General features: G+C 32.5%; 1 pseudogene; it reads left to right on the top strand.

Annotated features, from left to right (window-relative positions):
- Positions 1-5,197: 5,197 nt before the first annotated feature.
- Positions 5,198-8,803, top strand: LOC145640524 (heat shock cognate 70 kDa protein-like; annotated as a pseudogene).
- Positions 8,804-17,199: the final 8,396 nt, after the last annotated feature.

The raw sequence follows: 17,199 nt of genomic DNA, 5'->3' as shown, positions 1-17,199 counted from the left end.
AATGTTAGTCTCATTTACGTATATCGATGCAAATCTTCAATTGCAAATATCTTTAATTTCACATTAGAAAAAATTTTAAAATTAGATATTAATAATGTACTAATCGAGACGAATAAAACTAGATCTCATATGACTATTTTTGTTATTATATAGAAGGAAATTTAAAAGATTCCCTCTAATTTTTAAGAGTTAAAAGATTCTAGGGAAATTTGTCAAAAATAACACCACCTTTGGGCGGTCTTCCCATAATAGCACCACCTTTTAATAATTCCAGAATAACACCACCTTTCACATGCATTTGCCAAAAATAAAACAAAAAACCGGTAACCTGTTTTACATGTAATCCTAGATCACGTGTCCCAATCTGAGTGGTCGGTTTATATTTTTATATTTTTTATTTAAAAAAAAAACCTAAACATTTAAAAAAAAAACTAAAAAAAAATAAAATAAACCCCCTCTTTCACATTCCCATCCTTCCTGCCTACCCCTTTCACCGGCATCCACCAGACCCCCACCCCCCTACCAAGACCACCCACCTGAAACTACCTTCTCCCCGACCCTTTTCCGAATTTTCGGCACCCCTTCCCGACCCCCTTTCCGGCACCCCCTCCTTATCCCGACCCCCCTTTTGGCACCCCCTCCCCTTCCCGACCCCTTTCCGGCACCCCTTTTAATCCCCTTTTCTGATTGTCAAATTCCAGAAAAAACCAAAAAATGCCCTTAATTGTCAAATTGAAGCTTCAATTTGACGACTTGGCTGATGCGCCTACTTCAATGGAGAACATAACGCGAATAAGCTGCTTCAATGGAGAATTTAGAGTACGGCTTCAATCGGATGAGGAAGGGAAGGGGAGGGTCGTGCGCCTACTTTAATTCTTGAGCGAAAATGGAGGAAATGGGGAGGGTCGTGGGAGGCCGCAGATGGGGGCTAGGTGGGGGAGGCTGGGCAGTGGTGGGGGTTGGGTTGGAAGGGTGTTTTTTTTTTTTTTTATTTTAATTTTAAGGTTTTTTTAAAATAATTTTTTATGTTTTTCTTTTATTTTTAAAATCAAAATTAAAAATAAAAAGAATTAACCAATGAGATTGTGACACGTGTCATAGGTAACCTGTAAACCAGGTTACCAAACGGTTTTGTACCATTTTTGACAAATGCATGTGAAAGGTGGTGTTACTCTGGAATAATCAAAAGGTGGTGCTATTATGGGAAGACCGCCCAAAGGTGGTGTTATTTTTGACAAATTTTCCAAGATTCTAAATGGAACTAAGGGCCTGTTCACTTCAGCTTCAGTTCAGTTCAGTTCAGTCCAGTTCATCTTCTAATTTTCTTCTCTCATAAAATATTCATTTCAGCTCTATTCGGTTTAGTTCTGTTCGGTTCAGCTCCAATCAACTCAGGTCAGTTCAGCTCTAATTAGTTCAATTCAGTTTAGTAAATGTGAACAGGCCCTAAGGGCCTGTTCTGATTTACTGAACTGAACTGAATATTTTATGGGAGGAGGATGTTACAAATTGAATTGAATTGAATTGAATTGAAAATAATCTGAAGAGAACATACTCTAACATTATGAAACAGAAGGAGTATATTTTATCAATAATTTTTAAGCCCAATGGCTAATATTTTTTTTAATAGAATTAGGGCCTGTATGTTCACATTTATTGAACTGAGCTGAACTGAACTAATTGGAGCTGAACTAAACTGAACTGATTGGAGCTGAACTGAACTGAAATGAATATTTTATGAGAGAGGAAAATTAAGAGCTGAACTGAACTGAACTGTTTGGAGCTCAACTGAACTGAACTGATTAGAGCTGAATTGAATTGAACTGAACTGAAATTAAGCAAATGTGAAAAGGCCCTTAAGGAGATAATATTTTAATGGATCTTGCTAACGAACTCCTGCGGGGTGTTGGATATCCCTATTAAAATAGTTCATAAAATGGTATTAATTTGGGAATTTATGCCAAAATCACGCGATGATCAGTGTAATTAATGTTTATTTCAAGTTAGTTAGTCTACTTTAAGTTAGCTTATCAAACGCATCCGGGGCGTTCGTTAGCTTTTGCCTATTTAGAAAACAAAATAATCGAACTTGATAGATTAGTTTAGCTTGTAAAAAAAAAAAAATCTTTAGTTTTTGTTTTTTTTTATAAAAGTGCATTGATTTAGAGTCGGTTCTGATTGACTAAAGTAAGCTGAAATGAAATGAAAATAATCAGAAGAGAACAGACCTTTAACTGAGGACTTGTTCTCTTCACCAAAAACAAGTAGATCTGGTCTGAATTTTGAAAGGTCTGATCTGAATTTTTCTGATCAGGTCTGGTCTGATCTGATTTAACAATTTGACTAAACTTTGACCGCATTTTAATATTAATCTATAAAGAAAAATATCATCAAAATGGATCTTGTTAGATTCGTCTCATTATGAACTTTTTAAATATGTAATTTTTATAAAAAAAATTAATACGCAATTAACGATATTTAGCAATAAGTAAATGATAATCTAAAGTTCTGATCTGGTCTGATTTGAATCTTTTTTATCTGATCTGAATTAATTAAGGAATAAATAATAAGTATCTAAAATAAGTTAAAGAGAACAAGTCCTGACATACTAGTATTGTGTAAGCAAAATTTATTTGGAAACTTAAAATTACATCAAAATACAATAAAGTACTTAAATGTGATTTCAAAAAATTCCCTAAAAAAAAATGTGATTTCAAAAAAAAAAAAAAAAAAAAAAAAAAAGAAGAAGTAAATACGGATACAGTTCGCCTAGGCACCTAGCCCCCTAGGGGACTAAGGCCTTGTTTAGTTCACCTTATTTTTACTTATTTCAGAAAAAATAAGTTCAGATCATATCAGATCAGAAAAAATAAGTTCAGATCAGATCAGGAAAAATAAGTTCAGATCAGGTCAGATCAGAAAAAATAAGTTCAGATCAGATCATATCAGAAAAAATAAGTTCAGATCAGATCAGAAAAAATAAGTTCAGATCAGATCAGTTAAGTTCAAATTAAATACATATTATTATTATTATTATTATTATTATTATTATTATTATTATTATTATTATTATTATTATTATTATTATTATTATTATTATTACTATTATTATTACTATAATTATTATTATTATTATTATTGTTGTTGTTGTTGTTGTTGTTGTTGTTGTTGTTGTTGTTGTTGTTCAAACAATAAACGATAATAATTAAATTTTCATTATAAGCTCCAAATTATAAACGTTTACAAATATAATTTTCATCATAAGAAGTTGTACTTCGTTCATTACAGCCTTAGGATTCTCGTTAAACAAATCATAATCTGCTCTTGGTTCGATTTCTATACCACTATCAATGGGTATATCCAACTCATGTAATCGAATAAAATTGTGAAGTGTGAATGCAGCAACCATAATCGCCAATTGATGTTTAGTGTCTATATTTGGCATCATTGTGAGTATTTTCCATTGAGATTTGAATTGTCCAAAACATCTCAAATCATTCCAATGATTTGTTACTAGTTTGATATTGAATTGCTTTCCACATTTTACGATCAAAGTACTCACTATTCTATCCCAATTAAGCTTTAAATATCCAAATTCTTTCATCTCCAAGCATATGTCCAACAATATCTCCGTACATTCTTCAGACCATGCTACCCTACCAGCCATTACACTATGATAAAGAGCACTTTGGAATCAATATTTCATGCATAAATTATAGACATTAATGTTGAATTGGCACCAGGATTATAATCAAAAGGATTCTTTTGAAATAAATGAATTGAACTTAAGATAAAATATTAATTGTGCTTTGCATTTTCATTGATATTACTTGCATTAGGTCAAATGTAAAATTCATGAAATCAAATAAATGTATATTTTCCTACATTATAAAAAAACAATAGACAAATGATAAAATTAATGACATAGAGTGTTGAAGTATTTACCTATGATGGAGATAAAAGACAAACAACCTATTGAACAAATGAATAGAAAAATATTTTAGGAGATTGATTTAGAGTGTGAAAATTATGACACTAAGATGTTGTTTTAAATAGGAAAATAGAGGTGTTACCCATAGATGTTTGGAATATTGAAATATGAAATGATAATTTTCAATTCAATTTAGTCAACCATTTACATTACCAAAAAATTTGTAAAATTCCCTATAAAGCTATGACAAATTTAATCTGCAATTTAGGTTTTTTAGGATCCCATTTTAATAATTTCTTATAAACAAATTCATTTACGATGTTGGATATTGTAAATAATAAAATTATCAAATATTACAAGTATATTACCTTGTACTATCTGATAATATTAATACTCATAGGTTTCTTTTAAAATATTTGTAAGGGATCTAAAATATTTTATAATAATAATAATAATTTTCCTAACAATAATACTTCCTCCGTTTTGTTAATATTGCAACAAGGAGGAAATTACGCATCCCAAAACACATTTTATATGCTAAATATCTATAATTGTGTAAGAGTAAAAATTATAAAAAGTTGATATTGTGAAAGTATTAAATGAGACAAATCCAACAAGATCCCATTTGACTATATTTTGCTTAACATATAACTCATATTATATGGTCAAACAAGAGTGATGAATAGTGCAAAAAGTCCATTGTTGCAATATTAATAGAACGGAGGAAGTAATAATAATAATAATAATAATAATAATAATAATAATAATAATAATAATAATAATAATAATAATAATAATAATAATAATAATAATAATAATAATAAAACATTAATATGTTTTAAAAAAAAAACATTAATATTGATTAAAATAAAAGTAGAATATTGAAATAATTAAAATAAGTTCAGATCAGAAAAAATAAGTTCAGATCAGAAAAGATAAGTTCAGATCAGATCAGAAAAAATAAGTTCAGTTCAGATCAGATCAGAAAAAATAAGTTCAGATCAGATCAGAAAATATAAGTTCAGATCAAATCATATAAGATAAGATAAGATAAGATCAGATCAGACCAAACCAGATCAGCTAAAATCAGGTGTACTAAACAGCGCCTAAGAAGCTCTGAACGGACTCTCGTCTCTAAAAAGACAATTTTACAGTACATTGGAAAGTAAAGAAAAGCAAAATCCTACATACACTATCACTTTATCTTCCCTCTTATATACAAATTCACAATTCAGCATAGTTTAACTTCTCCTGTAAGATAGAAAAATGGGAAAATCGGAAAAAGCGCCCGCAATCGGAATCGATCTCGGGACAACCTACTCATGTGTGGCGGTTTGGCAGCGTGGCCGAGCTGAAGTCATCCTTAACGACCAAGGTAACAGAACGACGCCGTCTTATGTTGCCTTCACTGATACTGAACGCTTGATTGGAGATGCTGCTAAGAATCAAGCTTCCACCAACCCTTCCAATACTATTTTTGGTTTGTTTCCTCCCCTATTTTTTACACAGACTACTTTTGATTTTTATATGACCAATTTTCACCAATAATAAATTTTTTTGATTCGATTTTATATATAGCAAGCAAAATCATTTGTATTTTACATGATTTACTTGTGTTGTTTTTTTGAAGGAAATTTACTTGTATTGTTTAATGATGCTGAACTTTTTATTTTATAATCAGGCTTAATTGATCAATCAAGCTTTTAACTTTTTTTTTCTATGGTTTGGAGTGTTGGGCAATTTTATTTATTTATTTTTTTCTTCCCATTGGTGTTGATTATGTGTTACTTTCTTTTTTTATACTAGTATTAGATTTTACACTTTACTCCTTATTTTAATTTTTTAACTTGCAATATTTATTTTTGATTATGCATTTGTAAATATTATAAAAATTTAAATTTTATTGATGTTCACATTCAGAACCTAATAAGTTGTTCTTTTTTTTTTTTTTTTTTTTTTGGTATAAAATCACGAAATATGATTGAATTGAAGTTGAATTTGTGAATAATTAACGTGATGTGTTGAGGAAATTCTCACTTTGATAGATCCTCTCACCCTTATTTTAAACCTGTGTCAAGTCTAGTCACTCTAGTGTTGGAATTAATCCAAACAGAGGGAATAACTTTACCGCCAAAATTATCCTATAAAAAAAATGGTGATCCCAGATTCCCAGAGGTAAAAGAAACTTATTATTATTATTATTTTTTTTTAACTCTTAATGCTTATTATGTCTAAAATTGTTGTTTATTAGTACATTAATTTCTTCAAAACAGAATTTGAGTTAGCTTAACAAATGCCCATGAGCACTTTCTCACAGGAAGAGTGCAAATTGCAATCCCGGATGGCCGGATCAAGGCTAAGGTTTGATCCAGGCAGCCTTCCCCGTATGCTTGCAACAAGCTAAACAAAGGAAACAATATGCAATGATACCAACTCGCACCATATACACAATCAGTAAGACACACGAGCATAAGGAGGTTGCCTCATATGGGACTTATTGTGCTGGGATATCGGGGAAACAATCAACACGTGACAACTAGATAGAAAACCAATTAGCAAAAATATTTTGACAAGCTAATTTCTAATGATCACACATATAGTCCTTAATATGCTACGAGTACTATATTACCACGCCAAAATTATCAAAAAAAACTTTCAAGCAATATGTTGATATACTATCTATGGTTCAAGTCATAACTCATAATCTAATCTACCTAGCAAAGAAGATGACAGAGATCCAGGGTTAGACCGGTGGATTATTTGGGTTAGAGGTAATGTTCAAAATTAGTATTGAATTTAGAGGGAAATAAACATTGACCATTGATGAGATTTTCCTACTAAAACTCACTCTACTTAGAATTATATTCAGGACACAATGTAGATCAGTCCTTTTGGCTTCAATCACTAAGTTTCTTTTTTAATGAAGATCTTCTTGGTTTCTCTATGGTTGAGTAAAACCTGAGTTCAATATGCTGCGGGGTAAGAAAGTAAGTTCATCTTTTGTATTGTGGCTGATGTTTGACAATAGATGTGTATTGTAGCTGATGCAGGATAATATGCAATACTCAAAAAGCTTTCTACAGCTGAATAATGTGCCCTTCGATTAATCTAATTGTATAGATAGATGTGTTTATTATCAAGCCTTTTGATATGCTTTACACATCAAGTTTCTTAATTATTGATTACAGATGCTAAGAGGCTGATAGGCCGGAAATTCAATGATGCTGCTGTACAGAAAGACATGAAGTCGTGGCCTTTCAAAGTTGCTGCTAGTCCTGATGATGACAAGAAGCCTATGATTGTGGTCAGGTACAAGGGTGAAGAGAAGGAGTTTGCGGCTGAAGAGATATCTGCCATGATCTTATCCAAGATGAAAGAAACTGCAGAGGCCTATCTTGGCTCAATTGTGAAGGATGCTGTTGTTACGGTTCCTGCTTATTTCAATAACTTACAGCGTCAGGCAACTAAAGATGCTGGAGTAGTTGCTGGACTGAATGTCATGCGCATTATCAATGAGCCTACGGCTGCTACCATTGCTTATGGCCTTGATCACAATGATGCTAAGAAGAATGTGTTGGTTTTTGATTTTGGTGGAGGTACTTTTGATGTCTCTTTGGTTTCTATTGAAAATAATGTGTTTGAAGTAAAAGGAGTAAGTGGTGATACACATCTAGGAGGAGGAGATTTTGACAACAGAATGGTTGAACACTTTGTGGCTGAGATTAAGAGGAAGCACGGGAAGGACATTAGTGGAAATGCAAGGGCTATTGGAAGGTTGAGGGTTGCTTGTGAGAGGGCAAAGAGAATCCTTTCCTCGTCTTCTTTGACTACTATTGATATTGATTGTCTTTTTGATGCAACTGATTTTTCTTCGTCCATTACTCGTGCCCGTTTTGAGAAGCTGAATATGGATTCATTTGAAGAGTGTATAGACCTTGTTGAAAAATGCTTAAAGGATATTAAAGTGGAAAAGAGTGATGTTCATGACATAGTGATGGCCGGTGGGTCGAGCAGAATCCCTAAGGTTCAGCAACTGTCAAAAGATTTTTTCTGTGGTAAGGAGCTTTGCAAAGACATCAATCCTGATGAGGCTGTTGCCTGTGGGGCTTCCATCCATGCTACAGTCTTAAGTGGTCTGGTTGATAACAAGGACTTCCAATTAGTCGATGTCACTCCATTATCTATTGGTTTTGAGAATTATATTGGTACTGTTTCTGTCATGATACCAAAGAATTCTCCTATCCCGTCAAGGATGGAGAAGATTTGTCACACTATTGAAGACTTTCAAACTAGAATGTCATTCTCTGTCTATGAAGGAGAGAGACCTAGAGCTAGGGACAATAACTTACTGGGTAAATTTGTGCTCAACGGAATTCCTTTAGCAGCCGAAGGTGTTGGTAAAGCCAAATGCTGCTTTGAAATCGATGCCAACGGCATCTTGAAATGCTCTGCCCAAGAGTTAACCACTGGCAACAGAAATGAAATCACAATTACAAACCATAGTGGGAGGCTACCAAAGGAAGATATTGAGAGGATGCTGAGAAGTACAAGGTCGCGGATGAGCAGTACAGACAAAAGGTCAAAGCTGTCAATGCTTTGGAAAACTATGCTCAAGACATGACAAACATGCTGAGAAGTCATGGTATTAAGATTGGACTGAAAGACCGAAGAAAGATGGGGGATGCCATTGAGCAGACAACCCATTGGCTAGATTGGAATCATCTCCTCACTGATTGTTGTAGATTCGAGGATAAGATGAAAGAGCTCGAGAGCATCTGTAAGCCCATTGTCTCAAAGATGCTCGAGCAGCAAGAAAAGGATGCTTCTAAGGTGGGTGTCCCCAAAATTGAGATCAGCAGTGATAGTGAGTAAGCTTGGTTATTAGGAGTTTTCTGAAACAAGCTTCAGGTATGCTAAATTGCTAATAGTATATGTTAGTGCAGGTTGTTCTTTAGACTAGTTTTTGTAGTTTATGTTAGTGCAGGTTGCTCTTTAGACTAGTTTTTGTGCACGACGAATATTGTGCTAGGATAAGACACTGATGCTAGGAGTCTTAATAATGGTTTCTTTTGGCTTCTGTATATTTGTGACATTGTTAAGCATGAAATTAATTATATTAAGCAAGTTTCTCGAAATAGTTGGATGGGATATACTTGGTGCAGTTCCAATGAGCCTTTACTGTTATAAACTATGATAAAATTGCAGAATTAGGCATCACAGACAGAATTCAGTGCACTATGTTTCAGGTAAGGCAACATCAATAATGCGTCACACATGAATGAGCTATACCAAACTCATTGAGAATTATCCTAAGGCTGTTTATCGCAATCTTAGGCATTGTTAATGCTTAAAGCCTCTCTTTCCAACTATGAAAGCAAATTATCAGGGCCGGCCCGGAGGGGTAGGCCTCGAGTGCGACCGCCTAGGGCCCACGCCAGAAAGGGGCCCAAAAATTCAAAAAAAAATTAATTTGCATAGCTGTAGAATTTAAACTGTCTAAACTGTAGTTTTTACTTGTTAAAAAATAAGCTACTTTTAAAAAAGATAATAAATGCATTTAGTTAGCAATTAATATTAAATTACTTAGATGTCGATTAGGTGGAGATAATTATGCAATATAACCTCTTCTTCTTCTTCTTCTTCTTCTTCTTCTAATCTTCCGATTTTATGAGTATCTGTTTCAAAATATTAATCTTTTCATTTACACCGTTTCATATTTATTCAATTACTGAAATATTTTGCAAAGTTATTACTCCAGTATTGTGTATGGAGACTTATTATTCAAATAATTTAAGTTATTTTCATTGTCTTATATTTAAAGTTATTGCGTGTAAAAAAATTTGTTTACGTAAGGGGCCCTTTTCTTACATTATGCCTAGGGCCATAAATTTCTAGGAACGGGGCTGCAAATTATATATCATGAATTTTGAGGAATAATGCAGTTCTATTTGTTTCATTGCTGCTAGCTTTAATGTAAGTCAAATGTTATGTGCCCTTGGCCCTTGCCTTCTAATTATAATTTATAAATGCTGCATCCCAGCAATAGACATGCAGTCTCCATTAATTTAATTTTGCTACACAATTTATTTTTTAAAATGCTATTATTTCTAAGAAAACATGTTATTTTTGTTCAATTTCATGTTAGTTTTCATCCCAGCAAGTGCAAACAACATGGTAATCTCTAGTAGGGGTGTTCAAAAATTGGTCTGAACAAAAAACAAATGGATCGGACCGGTCTGGACTCGATATTGGCCCGGTCCAATTACCAGGTCGAGATATTTATTTTTTCGATCCAGTCTTAGACTGATGAACAACCCTACTGTCTGCCTCTCTAGTGTAATATAAATTGCAACTTTTTAACATTCTTTGGGTTGTCATTTACCCCTTTCCTCTTATTAAAATGCTACATTAGGGTGTGGGTACAGAGTTTTGGGAGACTTATTTATGTTAAATGAACTACTACCTCCGTTAATAGTTATGTGCAACTTTTGTCAATTTTGTCCGCTAAGCATTATGTGCAACAAAAAAATTTCTTTCCTCTTTTAGTAAAAAAAAAACTAGTCAGATGTCGATTTTACCCTCATTAAAAAAATTAAAACACAATAAACTAATTATAATCAGATTTAATTAATCACTAATTTCTCACTTAATTTTCACCCCAACCAACCCAATCTAATTCATCAACTCTTCATCTTCAACTCAAGAAATCCAAAATCATCTACATTCATCTTCATTTTCATCTTCAATCATCTACATCTTCCCCCATATTTTCTCTCTCCTCTTACATTATCATTATCTCATGTCAATTTTTTTAGATCTTTTTTCTCTCTCTTCAACTTTATAAAAAAATTGTAGTATGTTTTATGGATTTGAGATCTTCTTTATCTTTCTTCAACTTTCAAGAACTTCAATTCGTAATGGGTTTGTGGGATTTTCTTGGTTTTCTGTCGGATCTGGATTTTGTTTTCGTGGGGGTGGTTTTTTTGGGTTTTGATTTTCGTTGGGGTGGGATTTCTGGTTTTTTATTTTCGTGAGGGTTGGTTTTTCTGGGTTTTGATTTTCGTGGGGTGGGTTTTTCTGGGTTTTGATTTTCATGGGGGTGGGATTTTCTGGCTTTTGTCTTCCGTTGGTAGTGGTGGTGGTTTTGTGGGGGTTGGTAGTAATGGTAATTTCATGAGGGTTGGTAGTGGTGGTGGTTTTGTGGGGTTGGTTTCGCGGATTGGTGAAGGCGGTGGTGGTCGTGGTGAAGGCGGTAGTGGCAGTGGGTGGTTGATTAATTATACAAACATTCTCTCTCCACCTTAATTACATACCCCTAGAATACATTAATCACCATTATCAAATTTTGCATCGTGAACTGTAAAGTCCCCCAAAGTTGCACAAAACTATTAACGGAGGTAGTATTATATTTTGAGTTTATGATAAGAAAGTGGAAAATTCTCTACCTCTAATAATTTGAGTCTTCATTCAATAACTTTGATAAATTGTGCTTAAATGATACTCCCTCCGTGTTTATATACTTGCTCTTGCTCCATTTCTAAATTTTGTACTATTTATTTATCCTATTTTGACTAATGTTTGTGATTTATACATAAGAAAAAATATAGTCTTCTGAGTACAAGTTTGAATCGTCTCAATGAATAGATTATTAATTTTCAATTATTAGAATTTATGCTTATTGATAATAAAAGATATTATTGATTAAAGATTAGCTTCGATGAAAGTGCCCAGGTGAAATGGAGCAGATACTCCGTATTTAGAAACGAAGGGAGTATTATTTAGATACCAAAATTTTTCCTTATTAGTGTCAACAAATGCAATTAGATTTGTTAGTATTAATAGACTTCGTTGTTGGTATTAAGATGGTACCATCTAAGCCATTATAATATTAATGAGTGTTATTAGTCATTAAAAACTCAAGCTATTAAGAGCCACTCCAATGGCAAGCTAATTGTCAAATTAGCTTGCCATGCCGCCTAAGATTGCAAAGCTATTATTCCTGCTACCTAATTCATACCACAATGGTTAGGCTAATTAATATTTAGATTTTTCAGCTTTATTTTTTTAAATAATTAGTATTTTATTAGAGACAATTAATTTCTAAGCTAATTAGCTTAGTTAAGCTAATTTGCTTGGCATTAGCTTGACCAAGCTAATTATTAAATATACTCCAATGGTTGGGCTATTAGCTTGAAAATTATTAAAATTGCAAGCTAGTCCTTGAAAGCAACCATTGGAGTTGCTCTTAATGGATGAAAAATCCTCGTCGGGATTATGATTATGGTGTGATCATTTCACAAGTTCACATATAAGGTAATTATTGTGTCATTTGAGTTATAGCCTTATAGGGTTACAAATTTACAATGATGATTATATAGGGTTACCCAAATGGATCAGGGTCACTAAAATGTAAAAATGAGGTTACTTTTCTTAAATTAAAGAAGAGGTTATTAGAATGAATAAATGAAATTTCTTTTTTTTAATTATTTGATATATATTTTTTTTTTTGGGAAATTCTCTTTGGTGAACTCCAACTTTCTAATTTTCTAAGTGGTAAACATTCTTAAATTTTATTATCTATGGTAATCCTCAATTTTTGATTACCATTGATAAGTGTTATTTTACTAAAAATCCTTAACTATAGTTAGTTTTTAATTTTTTAATAATTAAATTATTATAAAAATATTTTTTTTAAAAAAAAAAAACCAAATTCCTCCCCCACCCAACTTACCACCAGCCCACCAGCCCCTGCTGCCAACGTCCACTAGCCCCTCCTGCCGGCGGCCACCAGCCACTTCCCCCCACCCCACCAACGCCAACGCCCAGCTCCACCTTCGCTAGTGCGTCGGCCTTCGATCCACCACCTTCACCTCCTCTCTTTCTCTCAATATTGAACCCCACCACATCCCATTTCCCTCACCGCCCCACTACCGACCACGACCCCACCCCACCCCAAACCACCCCATAAACAAGCAAACCTCCCCGTCGACCCTCCTCCCTAGTTCGCCAACCCTTAAAACTACCTTAAAACACCAAGAAATACCCAAACCCGTTTAGGATTTCGAAACCAAACTCAAATAGGTTTCGATTTTCCGGTGGTTTTGGGTTTGTTTTAGAGTTTACGTGGTCGGCTCACAGAGAAGGGAGTTCGCCGAGGACGGGTGGTGATTTTCGTAGTGGTTTGGGGTGTGATTGATGCGGGGCAAGCGGCGGTGGGGGAATTGAGAAAGAGATCAGAGGTGGTGTAGGGCGGGCTGCGTTGGGGAAATGCGAAAAAGAAGAGGTGCAGGGCATCGCCGGCCTCAGGTGATGGAGGCTAAGCATCGCTGGCCGGAGGTGGGGAGGTCAGGCGTTGCAGCTGGGGGTTAGCCGCTAGCTGTGGTGCTAGTGGCTGGGTGAAGGGTTTGGTGTTTTTTTTTTAATAAAAAATATTTCTATTAAAAAATTGAAGGGAAATTAATCATTAATGTTATATTTAACTTTGTATAAAAAATTGAGGTTTACCATTCATAATAAAATTTAAGAATGTTTACCACTTAGAAAATTAGAAAGTTGGAGTTTACCAAAAAGAATTTCCTTTTTTTTTTTTTGATAATTATTTGATGTTACTAATATAATGAATTGAATTTACTATTCTTGAGATTTTAATGTTACTTTGTAAATTAATGGGTTACTAATCTAATATATATATATATATATATATATATATATATATATATATATAGGGGAGTTTTTTCACGAGTTTTTAGAGAGCCACATATGATTTAATTTTTTCAGCGCGCCACGTAGGATAATAAATTTTAGTGGTAGCTAATTAAATACGAGATTATTAGTTTCTTTTAGAATTAAATAATTTAACTGACACGTAAGCAAAATTAGCGAATGACATTATCCAGTTTAAATTAATTAAATATAAAATATTATCTTTTAATATTAGGAATTTTATCTAAATATTTAACAATTTTTAGCACATAAATATATATGTAAAAATATTATTTTAAAAAATTCAAACAAACCGTGCATCGCACGGGCTTCATCTAGTAATCTGATATAAGTGAGTATAATAAGGTTACTCTTGAGTTATAAACAAATACGAGTATAATCAATTGATTACACTTTTTTTTTTTAAGTATTAAGGTAAGGAGAAAGACCTTGATCGTTTCTCCTCGCAATTTTTTTAGTTCGGTATTTGCAGGTCAAACACTTTGAGAGTTAGGGGGAAGGGAATGGGATCCCCACTCTCAAAGTGTCTCTAGTGAGGATTGAATCTCCAACCTTAAGATTGGAAAGATTGGAAGGTGACAATCTTACTACTAGACTAATCTTAGCTTGGCAATTGATTACACCTTTACATTGTGTGTTTGGCTACATAAAAGATACCGAGTTGACTTGTTGAAAGTTACACTTCCTATGTTTATTATACTTTTCCCATTGTGTATTTTAAATAAAGTAATGTTATATATAGCCATAATGGCTATATATAAGCATTAATTATACTTTCGAAAATTGTATAAAATTAGGAATTTATGACAAAAACACGCGTAAATCAGTGTTATTAGTGTATATATTTTGATGTTTCTTAACTTTTTACGATTTTCAAGTGTAAATTTAATGCTTATATGTAGCCCTGAGGGCTATGTATAACAATTTCCTTTTAAATATTAGGGGGAGATAAAACTACTCCATCTGTCCTTTATTGATGGTTCTTTATGGGTAAATTTCACGGGAATTAATAAGCATAAATAAGTAATAGTAAAAGTATATTGGAAAGATAATTTTATACTGAGTATGGAAAAAATAGAGAGAGAAAGTAATAAAAGCACATGATAAAATAAAATTTATACGGGAAAGTTAAATTTGCACAAATATTGTTGCAAATTGGAGGAAATTTTGGTAAAAAATTAATATTAATGGTGGTTGGAAAAAAAAGGGGTGAAAATTTTGGGACTAAATTTTAGCCAAAAGGGACTATCAACAAGGGATGGAGGGAGTATATCAGTATAACATATTCTTGCTTTAAAAACACCAAAAGCACTTCCCAATGGGGCATAATAAAAAAAAATGTCTTTTGTTTCATATAAGTATTATTCCCTCCGTCCCTTATTGATAGTCCTCTACTCTCTCCTATTTGCAATGTTTGGCATCGTTGTGGTTTTCTGTTTTTTGGTTTTTTGGTTGTCAAACTCATATGATATATGTCATATAATAAATCAAAAATTAGACAAACCCATTAAAATCATGATAACATTAAAAACTGACAACAGAAAAGTAGAAACACCTTTTTCTTGTTTCCTGTTTTTGGTTTTTTGTTTTAAAAAAAACAGAAAACAAAAAACAAAAAACAATGCCAAACAAACCCTAACTTTTCCATGTAAATTTTATTTTTTTCATATATTATTCCTTTATCTCTTTACTTTTTTGCATACCCAATGTAAATTTACCTTTTTAATGTACTTTTACTACTTCTTATTTATGTTTATTAATTTCCGTTAAAATTGTCCATAAGGAACTATCTCCAATTTGCAACTATATTTGTGCAACATGTAAATGTTATTTTTTCATGTACTTTTATTCTTTTCTCTCTCTACTTTTTTGCATATTCAATGTAAAATTTACCTTTTCAATATACTTTTACTACTTCTTATTTATGTTTATTAATTCTCGTGAAAATTGTTCATAAGAGACTATCAAATAGGGAAGAATGAAGTATTAATGGTATTGAAAAAAAAGCAAATGAGACTATTATTTTGGGACTTAAAATTGGCTAAAAGAGACTATCACCAGCAAGGTACGAGAGCTGATACACATACAACCATTGTATGTTTTTCCCTGCATACAACACCATTAAAAATTTGACACATCAACAAAAAAAGGGAGAAAGTTAAGAGTCTAATATAAATTGAATTTAATGGAACTCGTGCTTATTATTTTAGCCAATAGAAACATGACAAATGAGAGTTGTATGTAGCGACCATATATAGCAATCATAGGCGAAGCTACATGGGGGGCGGGTGGAGGCCCGGCCCCCATGGACCAATTTCGTGGCCTTTAATCTTAACTGCTGGCCCCTATAAGTTTTTCAAATAAATATTATCTCCGTTTCATATTATTTGCAATTATTTGACATAAAATAGAGAGAAAAATTGTCTAATCATTGCAAATAATATGAAACAGATATACTCCCTCCGTGTTTTTAATAAGTGTTACAATTTGACCAAATACGCTGAGGCACAAGTTTGACCATTAATTTATGTAATTATATATTAATAAAGTTATAGAAAAGTTGATATTATGAAAGTTATATATTATAACGAATCTAACGATGTATTATACAATGACATTTGATTTTCATATATTGTAAATTAATCAAGTCAAAATCATTATGTGCATAGTGAGAACAGTGAAAACACTTATTAAAATACGGAGGGGGTAATAATATCTATCTTGTTATAACTTAAGTTGTATTTAATGATTGCCACCGTAGTGGTTTGAATCCCATTGTTTGGGGTTTTAATTAGATCATAGGATCAAACCCATTTTTACATTATTTTTTTTTTATTAAAGTTTTAGTCGGCCCCCATAACTTTAAAATCCTGGCTTCGCCCCTGATAGCAATTGTATGTGTAGCCTTTACCGTAAGGTAAGGAGGGATTAACTAGTAAAATTTCAGTGCAATGCACGAATTTTACTGAATTATATAGTGAAGTACAACATTAATTAATTAATTCATGTACAATAGATGCACGGTTGCTTAATATGGAGTAATTATAATACAACAACATTATAAAACAACATAAAAAAAAATTAAGGACTCGACACCAATTATTAGAAAGTATGAAGTATATAAATAAAAATAACCACATATAATAGTTATAATGAAAATTTTAATATTTTAGTAAGTTTAATTAGTTTATATTTTATGTAAAGCAAATCTTCTTATTTAAATACAATGATCCTTCATTTTGGTAAGAATTTTTTTATTCACCTTTAGTAATATGTAATAGATGTTACCATTTGAAATCTTGTGTGTAGATCAAAGAAATAGAGATTCTTGAAATAATGTGTATTGGGACAATTACAATAAAATGGGACAATCTATTTTATTGGAATAAAGTACATTGGTACCCTCTATTTTGATTAAGACCATTAAATTAAAATAAGGGTTATATGAGAAAATAAAAAGGATAAATGAGGAATTAATAAAAAAAAACACTCTAGGTTGGGGGGCATAAATATAAACGGGAGGGATTACTATTAATCTATTATAC

The sequence above is a fragment of the Chenopodium album genome, chromosome 7, assembly GCF_948465745.1.
Source record: "Chenopodium album chromosome 7, dcCheAlbu1.1, whole genome shotgun sequence".
NCBI lineage: Eukaryota > Viridiplantae > Streptophyta > Magnoliopsida > Caryophyllales > Amaranthaceae > Chenopodium > Chenopodium album.
The sequence above is the reverse complement of the archived record's forward strand: the minus strand, read 5'-3'. Positions and strand labels throughout refer to the sequence as shown.